This window comes from Palaemon carinicauda, chromosome 16 (genome assembly GCF_036898095.1).
Source record: "Palaemon carinicauda isolate YSFRI2023 chromosome 16, ASM3689809v2, whole genome shotgun sequence".
Lineage (NCBI taxonomy): Eukaryota > Metazoa > Arthropoda > Malacostraca > Decapoda > Palaemonidae > Palaemon > Palaemon carinicauda.
This window is the reverse complement of record NC_090740.1, coordinates 78,300,648-78,313,147: the sequence shown is the minus strand read 5'-3', so window position 1 is coordinate 78,313,147 and position 12,500 is coordinate 78,300,648.

Below are 12,500 nucleotides of genomic sequence, written 5' to 3'. Positions count from 1 at the left end.
GAAACTAGAACGAGACATCGCTAACAAAAAATCAAGAGAGAGAGAGAGAGAGAGGACGTGTCGACTTCATATATAAGCTAAGTACAGATATTTTGTATTCATTCCAGTTTGGGCAGTGAAGTGTAGTTATCACAAGTCGTTAGTCGATTATTACTGGGGTGAGTGAATTCCTAAACTTTGTTATAAGAAACTCCGAATTCTCATTCAGAATTTTTCTTTCTTTGTGCTAATTCCTTTTTCTTTCAGAAACTCTTGGGGGGAAATGTTTTGGGATTAGTAACATTGTTGGGGGAATTTTATTATACATATGCGTTTACGCAGTGGGCGTCTGTACTCATATAGATATTTTGATAGAATTGAAAGGGGTTAAAGAGATAGAAAAAAAAAATACAGCAGTCATGGCTCCTCCTGTCAGCCCTACCCCTGGACCTAGTGGTGTAGGCCAGGCTAATCCTCCTCCAATTGTGACGCTTGTAAATGCCAGGTCAGCAATCCTTCCTTTTCAAGGTCGGGTCAACGGGTTCTTGCCACAAAATGTGAAGTCATGGATTTCATCCGTTGATGCCCATTTAAATGCCAAACAAATCGTAGATCCTTTTGTACAATTACAAGAAGCTAAAAGTTTTATAGATTTTTCTAAGGGGGATGCGAGTGCGTATTTAAGAGGTGTTTCATTTCAGGAAGCAGTTACTTGGGATGATTTCAAAGTTAGGTTACGCGCGATTTATGGGGGTGAGGAAGCCTTGGAAGTAGTGTTAACGTTACGAAATACACTTAATCAAGCCACTATGAATCGGCTTAATGTTATTGAGAGAGCAGCTCTCATAGCTGATAGGCTTAACGAATATCAGGACATTTTAGGTAATTCCACTTGGGTTACTAACGATAACATCTCCGTGAAAGATTTTTTACGATTAATGTATTTAACTTGCATGACACTTATGTTGCCTGAAGCTTTAGTGCGGTGCTTTGATAAGAAGTTAATGCCTGCAAGTACGGAATTGGATGTCTATAAACAGATAAAGAAACACATGTCCAAGTGTCCAGATCTCGATCCCGTGTTAACTCAAGTTTTTGCTAAGAATGAAACAAAACCACAAACAGTGAACGTAATTAACAGTCCAGTAGCGGGAGTGACGTGTTACAACTGCAAACGTCAAGGTCACATAAGCGCAGACTGTAGAACGAAATTTTGCTCAGTTCACAACACAGCATCACATTCTTATAGTCAATGTTACGCGCGTAAGACACAACAATATCCTAGAAATACACAGTCAATTCCACAGTCAGTTCCATATGGAAATAAAAAGAAAAATCCTCAAACCAGACCTCGCAAAGTCAGTCTAATTTTCAGAATGTGCAGAGCAAAGCAAATACCACATAGTTAACTCTAGAGGGGAAGAGAGTGATGTTGGGTCAAGGTCATTCATGTCAACATCGATAGTATTGAATAATCAATTTAATGTTTTATCAGATAATTGTGAGACAATAGATTTTCCTATGAAACACACGGCCGAATTAAGTAAAACAGTGCATGCTCCCGTAGATTTGCAACGAATTCATACAATAATAAGCCAAAATGAGTTACGGCCAACCTTATATGCTGTAAATTTAGAACACAAATCCTTTACGTTATTTTTTGACTCTGGTAGTCCACGTAATATTATGGATTTGAAGACGCATCATTTGTTGTTTTCGAACTTTCCGATTGAAAAATCAGGAATTAGACTTTCAGGTATAGGAAATAATGAATTAAACGTCAAAGGCATAACTCATATTCAGTTCAGAGTCGGTAATCGCACGTTTGCCGATACATTTGTTGTTGTAAAAAACATTAATATGTATCCAGCTGTAATTATAGGATACCCATCTATGGGAAATCAAAACATTATTTTAGCTCCTGCCAAGCACGGCGTGTATATCAAAGGGAAATTCTATAAGTCTTCTAATACCTTAAAGTCAGTTTTGGATAAAAAGGAGACGACAAATGTAACCGTAACGTACGTTGAAGAACCAATAACTTGTCTCACTAATAAAGAAATAATATACGCGACCCAGCAGAATTCTTGTTCACCCGTAATATCATCTTGCACGCAATATATCGAACCAAACATACCTTCGAATTTAATAGTGCAAATAAAGAAAACACTACCGGGATCTGAAATATTAATCCTTTCCGATACTTTGAAAACCAACGGATTGTCTGTCACACAAGCTATTTATACAGTAGGCTCACATCAGCAATGTAATATCGAAGTCTGTAATCATTTAAATAACACTTTAGTAATTCACAAAAATCAACATATCTTGGATGTAGAAGTTTATAAACATCGTATTCTTACCGTTGCTGAAATCAATCACTCTCAATCAGTTGCGGATGAATCCCTTTTGCGATCTATTAAAAATAAAATCAGTAAGGACATTCAAGACGAAGAAGTTCAGCAGAAAGTTTTTGAGCTTTTAACTAAATATACAGATGTCTTTTCCACTACGGATGGATCCTTAGGAAAAACAGATGTGATCGAGCATCAAATAAGGTTAAAAGACAAGCAGAAAATTATATATGTACCCTCGTACAGACTCCCTATGAAATTCCAGAATGAAATAAATGATGAAGTAGGTAAAATGTTAGAGGAAGGAGTCATTAGAAAATCAAATAGCCCTTATAATTTTCCTTTGATAGTTGTACCGAAAAACGAGGAAACGATCCCTGATCGATTCCCAGTGCCATGTACTGACGATATTTTGTCTTTGTTAGGTCAGAATAAATATTTTACCAGTTTGGACTTACTTAAAGGCTTTCACCAGATATCATTAGAAGAAGATAGTATCCCATACACAGCCTTCAGCACAGCCAGGGGACATTATGAATTTTTACGGATGCCTTTTGGTTTACGTTGTGCTCCTATAACATTTACAAGAATGATTAACATAGTGTTTGGAGACTTGTTAGGGGATATATTGTATGCCTATATGGATGATCTTGTAATCTTTTCCAACACCTTAGAAGAACATCTACGTAAGTTAGAACTAGTACTACAGAGATTAAGACAACATAACTTAAGGGTAAAGATTAGTAAGTGTGAATTTTTCAAAACAGAATTGATATATTTGGGTTTCATGGTGTCAAGCCAAGGTCTTAAAGCAGTCCATGATAAGGTGTCGGCTATACGTAATTTTCCCATACCTACTAATGTCAAGGGAATACAGCAATTTCTGGGTTGTAGTGGATATTACAGGCGTTTTATACGCAACTATTCAATAATAGCCGCTCCTTTAACTGATCTTACGAAGAAGGGCGTAGATTTCATATGGTCTGAGCAACATCAACAGGCGTTTAATACTTTGAAAGATGAACTGTGTAGTTCTCCTATCTTAAAATTTCCTGACTTCGGTAAGGAATTCTTCATTGCAACAGACGCCTCAGACTTAGGAGTAGGAGGGGTATTGCTTCAGCAATATGATAAACAGTTTTTCCCGATAGCTTTCTATTCTCGAAAATTGAGAACTTCCGAAAGTAAGTATGCAGTAATAGACAAGGAAGGACTAGCTATTGTTAATTCGCTAGTGCATTTTAAGTTCATAATTTACGGTTATCCCGTTAAGGTTCTTACTGACCATAAACCACTAACAGAGTTCTTTAAAGGCTTCAATCACAGCCCTAAACGAACTCGGTGGCTGAATTGTTACAGACTGAGCAAAGAAAAGATCAGAAAATAGAAACAATTATAAATGCGTTGAAAGGCAATCATAAAGAAAAGGAATATATAAAGTATAAGCAGCAGAATTATATAATCAAAGATAATATTCTGTGTAGGACTGTGACAAGGAAAACCCGCAATACACCACATGTAACTAACGACCAGGTAGTTGTACCAATCTCACTTATTTCCACTGTCCTGAATTGGTTGCATTCAAATCCATTACATGGACACCCTGGGTTCTCATTAATGTCACAGAAAGCCAAATCATTGTTTTATTGGCATACAATGCTTACAGATATAAAAAGACACATAGCTAATTGTCGCACATGTCAGGAAAACAAAGGGCATACGAAAACACCTGTCAGCCTAGGAGCTTATCCTGTTCCCAATCAACCCTTTGAAAGAATACATTTAGATTTGTTAACAGGATTTTACGAGTCAGACAGAGGAAATAAGCACCTCTTAGTAATTATAGATGCTTTAACACGATATACAGAACTAATAGCGCTTAAAACTAAAACTGCGATTGAATGCGCTAGGAAGTTTTACGAGTGTTACATTTGTAAACATGGAATTCCACACATGATAATCTCAGACTCGGGTGGTGAATTTAATAATCACTTTCTTACCTCATTGTGTGAATTCCTCAACATAAAGAAGATTAATACCATGATATATCACCCAGAGTCGAATGGGCTAGTGGAAAGAGCAAATAGGAAGATATTAAATATATTGAGGGTAACACTAGGGGGATCAGACCCCAACTGGGATATTGCAATACCGGCGGCACTGAGTACTCTGAATCATTCATATCATATATCAATTAAAATGTCACCGCATGAAGCATTGTATGGTACCCCAGTTAGAACATCTTTCCATGTATTAACGCCTACAACTAATCTATCAAATCCTTTAAAAGAATGTATAAATGCAAGTATAAGTCGATATGATATCCTTCGAAAGAATTTAGAAGAATCACAAATCATAATGAAAAGGAATCATGATAAAATAGCGAAACCAACTAAAACATATACCGTGGGTGATAACATCTATATTCAAATCAATGTCAGAAAAGGGCTCAACTATAAATTAACACCTAAGTTTGAAGGCCCATTTAACATTTTGGAAACATTAACGGCCAATAGGTTTAGAATTCAAAACGTAGCCCAACCCACGGATGAGAGAATAGTACCATTGGCTTACATAAGAAATTAAAAAGAAAAGAGAGGAAAAGAAGTGAGGGAAAATTCTGTTCTGTTTTGTGTGATTAAAAGTTTTCTTTTTAGTACAGGAGTAATTACATATATTTTTTCTCGTTACAGGTTTCCAAGATGAATTTTTTGTTGTTGGGAGTGATATTGTTCGCTCAGACATTTTTCTCGTATGGGATGAGTTCTAAGACTAAAAATATATATTTTAAATATGGCAATATAGTTGAAAGACAAGAAGACATTTTTATTACATCAACCAACGTAATTGTCGAAGTGCATATGCAAGCAATTTTTCTTCAAGAGAATGATGTCATGAGCTTAAGAACCGCCATTTCAAGGTTTTCTGCATCATTGGATGAGTTGCATAGAAGACATTTTCATTTGACTACTAAGAGTTTGCTTGGATCAACATTAAAAGTTGCAGAGATGCTATCTGATGACTTGAAAAAAAAGACTGGCGAGACAGGATCTTTGGCTTATGACCTTTTGATGTGGACTGTAGGACACGAACATAAAGAAAGACGGAATCCGTTCATTTATGCTGCATTAAGCATCTTTGGGTCTGTTGCAAGTTTAGGTTTAGGAATTTCCAATCTTCTTAAAATTAGTAATCAAAATAAGAAAATTGAGTTCTTGACTCATAAAGATGAATTGATTATGTCAGAACTAATGGATCAGTTAGCTTCAATCAATAAAATTATTGATTTGTTAAATGAACATTCAGATAATATCGTTCAAATTATGGAAGTACAGGATTTGTTGGCAACATTAACGTATTATGATTCAAAGATAGATCACATACATAACAGAATTGCACATTTCATTGAGAAATCCAAGGATTATGTAGAAGCTATCACGTTAGCAACTAAAGGTGTATTGTCGCCCCATTTGTTGCCTATACGTTACTTAAAATTAGTTCTGGAGAACGGAAGGGATAAACTAGGCTATGTTCCTTTGTTAGACGAACATAGGTTAGAATTTTATTACAGCCTAATTACAGTAAACGTAGATAATAACAAGATTAGGATTACAATTCCCTTTGATTCTTCTGATGCCTGGCAATCTTACAGGATATCACCATTTCCGACTTTCATGACGAATCACTCAAATCCAGTAATATCCAGTTTGACAGGACACGTATTGATTTCCCCAGACAAGGAAACATATACGGTCATTAAAGACTTAAATCAATTAACTCACTGTTCAGAGGCAATGGATAGAAAAATATGTACAGCTGACTCATTTGAATTCCGTAAAAACTTAATGGATTCATGCGAGTTAGGTATAGTGCTAGACGGTGCTCTCTCCCATACAAGTGAAAATTGTCTGGATAGGCTTTATCCCTTTGACAATAAAGAATTCAATTGCAGACTGAATAATGGCTCGTGGATACGATACGACAAGGACGGCTTCAATGTATCATGCCCTGACGGATCCACATCCTTCACCCACATCTTCGTCGCAGCAGATGGTTGTATCGGGACTTCCCCGAATTCCATGGTGACTGGTCTACGGACAATCATCAGAGAACGAGCCTACTTCGCGAACTTCACGTGGACCTCTACAATGCCAGCACTTCCTCTCCCATACAACGGAAATGTGGCAAAGCGGTTGATGAAACTTACCGAAAAGGACCACCTGTCACCGACTTATAAAGAAATTCTTCACCCCATACTACTGGCTGGTTTGTGTTTCACGATGGTGATATTTATCGCCGTGAACATCCTTGTTTGGCGTAGGTTACGGCACAGCAAGCAGCTAAAAAGGAATGAGTTGCATAGCCCTGACAATACCCCCTATTTAATCCAGTTCAAAGCTGTTTGAGTGGCCACCTCATTCGCTAAGGGAGTTATTTGTCGGGAAGATGTTTGTATGAAAAGCTGATTAGTACGCTAGTAATATGTAATTAAAGAAATTCTCTACATTTGCATTGTTAAAAATACATTTAAAAACAACATTTAAAAAATAAATAAAATAAAAAAGGATATAAATTATTTTTTTCTCTCGGCATCTAATAAAAATATATAAGCCGGAATGTTAAAAAAGAAAAAAGAAAAAAAAAATATAATAAAATATATAACAGAATCTATGGGCATCTAATAAAATATATCAGCCCTATATATAAATATATATATATATATATATATATATATATATATATATATATATATATATATATATATATATATATATATATATATATATATATATATGTACGAAACCGTGGTACGTGTACGTACCAGGAATTCGTGTTTGTGCACTAAAAATTGAGTATCTTGTTTCTAACAAAGGTAACAATTATTCTTTATCAAGTTACCGAATCATATGTAAGTCAGAATTTATTGTTTTTTGGTACCATGTAATCATTTGCTAGCAATGTACCATATATATGATCTTGGTTTTATCATGCATTTTTCTTTTTGCTTTGGTAATATCTTTTTTGTATGCATTATTGTTATTATTTTTTAATGTGCCTATTTGGACATTCGTCCTCAGTTGATTATGGCTAAAGTTAAACAAAGAATAATGCGTATGTCCAGTCACACCTAATAACCATGTTTCGGCTTGTTGTTAAATTTTTGTAAAAAAAAAAGATTGAGATAGCTGGCCGAGCTTATGTAATGATTAGAATAGTTAATATTACATGTTTAACCCTGGATAGGTACGGTCCTCGGACACCCCTTTAAGGGTATACTCGGACGCGAACGACCCCGACGCCAAAAAAAATTCTTGAAAAATCAGTTTTTGCAGTAACCTCTTTTTTTCTTTTGCCAAAAAAAAACTTCAATTAATGCTTAAAACAACTGTAAAGATAAATACTACTCATCTGCAGAAAAACTATTTATTATAAATATTTTAAAAAATTAAGTAGAAAAAAAAAACCTGACATAAAAATTCATAAAAAAAAAGTTTATACATATATACACAAATCCTTTTAGGAATTGATTCTTGAATGTTTAGGACACATCTTGATGTATTTTGGATGAAGTCAGACCCATGGAGGTAAAGATCTGAAATGAGAAAAAAAGGGTAACTTTTTTTGGCCAAAAAAAATTGTCCAAATTTCATGAATTTTTTTGGGTACCCAAATGAAATAGGAAGTGGCTAATTTTTTTAGGGAATAAACATATGTTATCCTAAAATAGAAATATGTAAAAAAATCTTCATTATTTTGTAAATTACATTTATATCAGGGGCCATATCTAAAGGTAATTTTTTGAGTACTTGGAAATTTCGTAAAAAAATACATATATTTAATATATAATATGATATTTATGCAGGTAAAAATATACCAAAATATCACAAATTCTATAGGGAACAAGAATATATATAGATAGGGCAGCTTACGCTTCGGATATGTCCACAAAATGGCCGCCAACCACACTGACTCAGACTCCCTAATCTGCCACTTGAAATGTAGGAAGGGTATGTCTATTTCAAGGTGTTATTTACTAATCTAATTATTATTGGATATGCATAAAAATTGTATGGTGGGTTGCTGGATAATTGTCGATTATTTTACGACTATAAAATTAAAATTCTGACCCAAAAAATTTTTTTTGAAGGGAAATAAAATCGAAAAAAAAAATGTAAAACAATATTTTAGCTAAAAAATTTGATGATATTCAATCAAAAAAAAAAGTAAACAAAATTTTCCGACAAATAAACATCTAGAGGAATCATTACTCTGTGATAGTTCCTTAGTACGTAGTAATTTTGAAAGAATTGGGAAAAAACGAAAAAATGGCAATCACCGGAAAATCGAACACATACCTATATATACGCCATATCTGGCTAAAAAAAAGATAGGCATGGGTAGCCAGATCATCTAGAAACACTTTCCAACACTATAAAAATATAAGTTTTGCGACACTACTTGCCAATTCCTTACGGTAACATGACTAAGCAAAAAAATGCAAAACAAATAAAAAGGGGCACTTGCGGAAAAATGGCTAACATTCTAATATACGGCATTTCAGAAAAAAAAAATTCAGCCACGTGCTAGGCAAACCATCAAGGCACATTTTCCGACAAATAAACATCTAAATGAATCATTACTCTGTGATAGTTCCTTAGTACGTAGTAATTTTGAAAGAAATGGGAAAAAACGAAAAAATGGCAATCACCGGAAAATCGAACACATACCTATATATACGCCATATCTGGCTAAAAAAAGAAGATAGGCATGGGTAGCCAGATCATCTAGAAACACTTTCCAACACTATAAAAATATAAGTTTTGCGACACTACTTGCCAATTCCTTACGGTAACATGACTAAGCAAAAAAATGCAAAACAAATAAAAAGGGGCACTCGTGGAAAAATGGCCATTCTAATATACGGCATTTCAGAAAAAAAAAATTTCAGCCACGTGCTAGGCAAACCATCAAGGCATATTTTCCGACAAATAAACATATAAATGAAATATTACTCTGTGATAGTTCCTTAGTACGTAGTAATTTTGAAAGAAATGGGAAAAAACGAAAAAATGGCAATCACAGGAAAATCGAACACATACTTATATATACGCCATATCTGGCTAAAAAAAAAATAGGCATGGGTAGCCAGATCATCTAGAAACACTTTCCAACACTATAAAAATATAAGTTTTGCGACACTACTTGCCAATTCCTTACGGTAACATGACTAAGCAAAAAAATGCAAAACAAATAAAAAGGGGCACTCGCGGAAAAATGCCCAACATTCTAATATACGGCATCTCAGATAAAAAAAAAAGACATGCACGTGTTAGCCCAACCATCAAGGCACACTTTCTAACACATAAACATGAAAAAAAAATCAATAATATACGGCAATTCCTTACTACGTAGTAAATTTTTACAAATATTGAAAAAAAAAAACAGAAATTGGCAACCGCAGTTAAATACCCAATATACCAATAACTACGTCGTATCTGACAAAAACAAAATCACGCATGGGTAGCCAGATCATCTAGACACACTTTCCAACATTAAAAAAGCAAAAGTTTTACGACACTATTTCGCAATATCTTACGGAAAATTGACTTGGCAAAAAAATTAAAAAAAATTAAAAAGGGACACTCGCGGTAAAATGCCCGACATTCTAATATACGACATCTCAGATAAAAAAAAAGACATGCACGTGTTAGCCCAACCATCAAGGCACACTTTCTAACACATAAACATGAAAAAAAAATGAATAATATACGGCAATTCCTTACTACGTAGTAATTTTTACAAATATTGAAAAAAAACAGAAATTGGTAACCGCAGTTAAATACCCAATATACCAATAACTACGTCGTATCTGACAAAAACAAAGTCATGCATGGGTAGCCAGATCATCTAGACACACTTTCCAACACTAAACAAGCAAAAGTTTTACGACACTATTTCGCAATATCTTACGGAAAAATGACTTGGCAAAAAAATGAAAAAAAATGAAAAAGGGGCACTCGCGGTAAAATGGTCCTCGTGGTGATGAACGACATTTTAACTAAAAAAAAAAACATGCACATGGTAGCCAAACAATCCACCAAGACTTTCCACAACTGATAACCTATACAAGTTGCACCATTCTACGACAATTTCATAATATGTAATAACTTTGATAATTATGCAAACTACCTCAGAAGGGTAAACTCGGACGCGAACGACCCCGACGCGTCTCAGAAATCGGGGAAGGAGTACAGCTACAGCAATGCACATCTGGACACTACTAGAGCGTGTAGGGGAGACACCTCCTGCAGGTCGATCACCCACAAATTCAGTCACAGGGGTGAGTCACGTGAGAAAAACCTGTTTTTTTTTCACGCTCGGGGTCGCAAACGACCCACCGTACCTATCCAGGGTTAAAACAAATGACGTAATATGTCATGTTGGTTGGAAGAGCTAACCCTGGGATTTGCTGTAGTCATTCAAATTGTAAACAGGACGTATAATGCAAACCTCGGCAAATTGACATTCTTTCTTATCGTCAACACATTGTCTCCTCGTGTGAAAGTTTGTGACGTCACCGGATGTAGGTGTCTTCCGATTCCGTCACGTGGCTAAATTAAACCAAGCATACGATATCTGTGATATCGATAATTTATTCAGTTCATATCTAAACTTCACCAGAATTGGTCATCTGGACCAACACAGCTTCCTCCAGTGATGGAGATGTTTAACTCTGTTGTTTTATAGAATAAAACTTAAAAACTATTAAGATGTATTCAGTTAATCCATTTAAATACATCTGAAAACAACTCATACTCAAATGTGTGCTTAAGACAGTAGCACGCCAATATATGTAGTTGATGGTGCTCTTTTTGAATAAATTTCCTCTTTCAATAGAGATCTAGGTAGAATTAGTACATGGTGCAAATTATGGGGTATGAAGCTGAATCCTAACAAAACACAAAGTATGATTGTACGTAAGTCAAGGACAGTGACTCATCAACATCCGGATCCTAGCATTGATAATGTTTCTTTAACTCTGTATGACTTAAAATTTTAGATGTGATTTTTGACATAAAATTTACTATTGAGAAACACATTAGGTCTCTGTCTTCCTCAATTGCCAAAAAAAAAAGAAAAAAAATAGCTTATTAGCAGTCTTTCAAGATTTTAATTCTTTCATTTTACCCTGTTCTCCTGTCCGGTCTTCAGCTGCTTAGTCTCATCTTAATTTGTTCACATAAACTTATGGTCTAATATATTTCTTATTCCTGATCTAGATATTAATCTCTAGCACCGCGGTTCAATTAGTTCATTATGTATGTTGAATAAGATTTTTTATAATTCTGACCATCCGTTACATTCAGATCTTCCTAGACAGTTCCATCCTGTTCGTAATACTAGGCATGCAATTAATTCTAATAGTCAAACCATCTCCATCACGAATCTCAATGCTGCAGAATATTGTAAAAGATTTATTCCATCTGTGATCAAGTTTGGAATGATCTTCCTAATCAGGTAGTTGAATCAGTAGACCTTTAAAAGTTCAAACTTGCAGCAAATGTTTTTATGTCAAAAGTCTATTTAAAGTTTATATATGAAATATCAGTTTTAATGTTGTAAATGTTTTTAAAGTATTTCATTTTAATTGCTCATTACTTCTTATATCGTTTATTTATTTCCTCATTTCCTTTCCTCACTGGGATATTTTTCCCTGTTGGAGCCCTTGGGCTTATAGCATCTTGCTTTTCCAACCCAGGAAAACAGGATCGAGAATATTAGAGTTTCTCATTACTCTGCTTACTGTCAAATACATCTGTCCTGTTATATATTTGTTATGAAAATTTATCAGCAATAAAAAACCTGAGCGATATATATATATATATATATATATATATATATATATATATATATATATATATATATATATATATATATATATATACATATATCTATCTATCTATCTATCTATCTATATATATATATATATATATATATATATATATATATATATATATATATATATATATATATATATATGTATATATATATATATATATATATACGCACACACAAATGAACACACATTTATATATGTACAGTATGTATATATATATATATATATATATATATATATATATATATATATATATATATATATATATA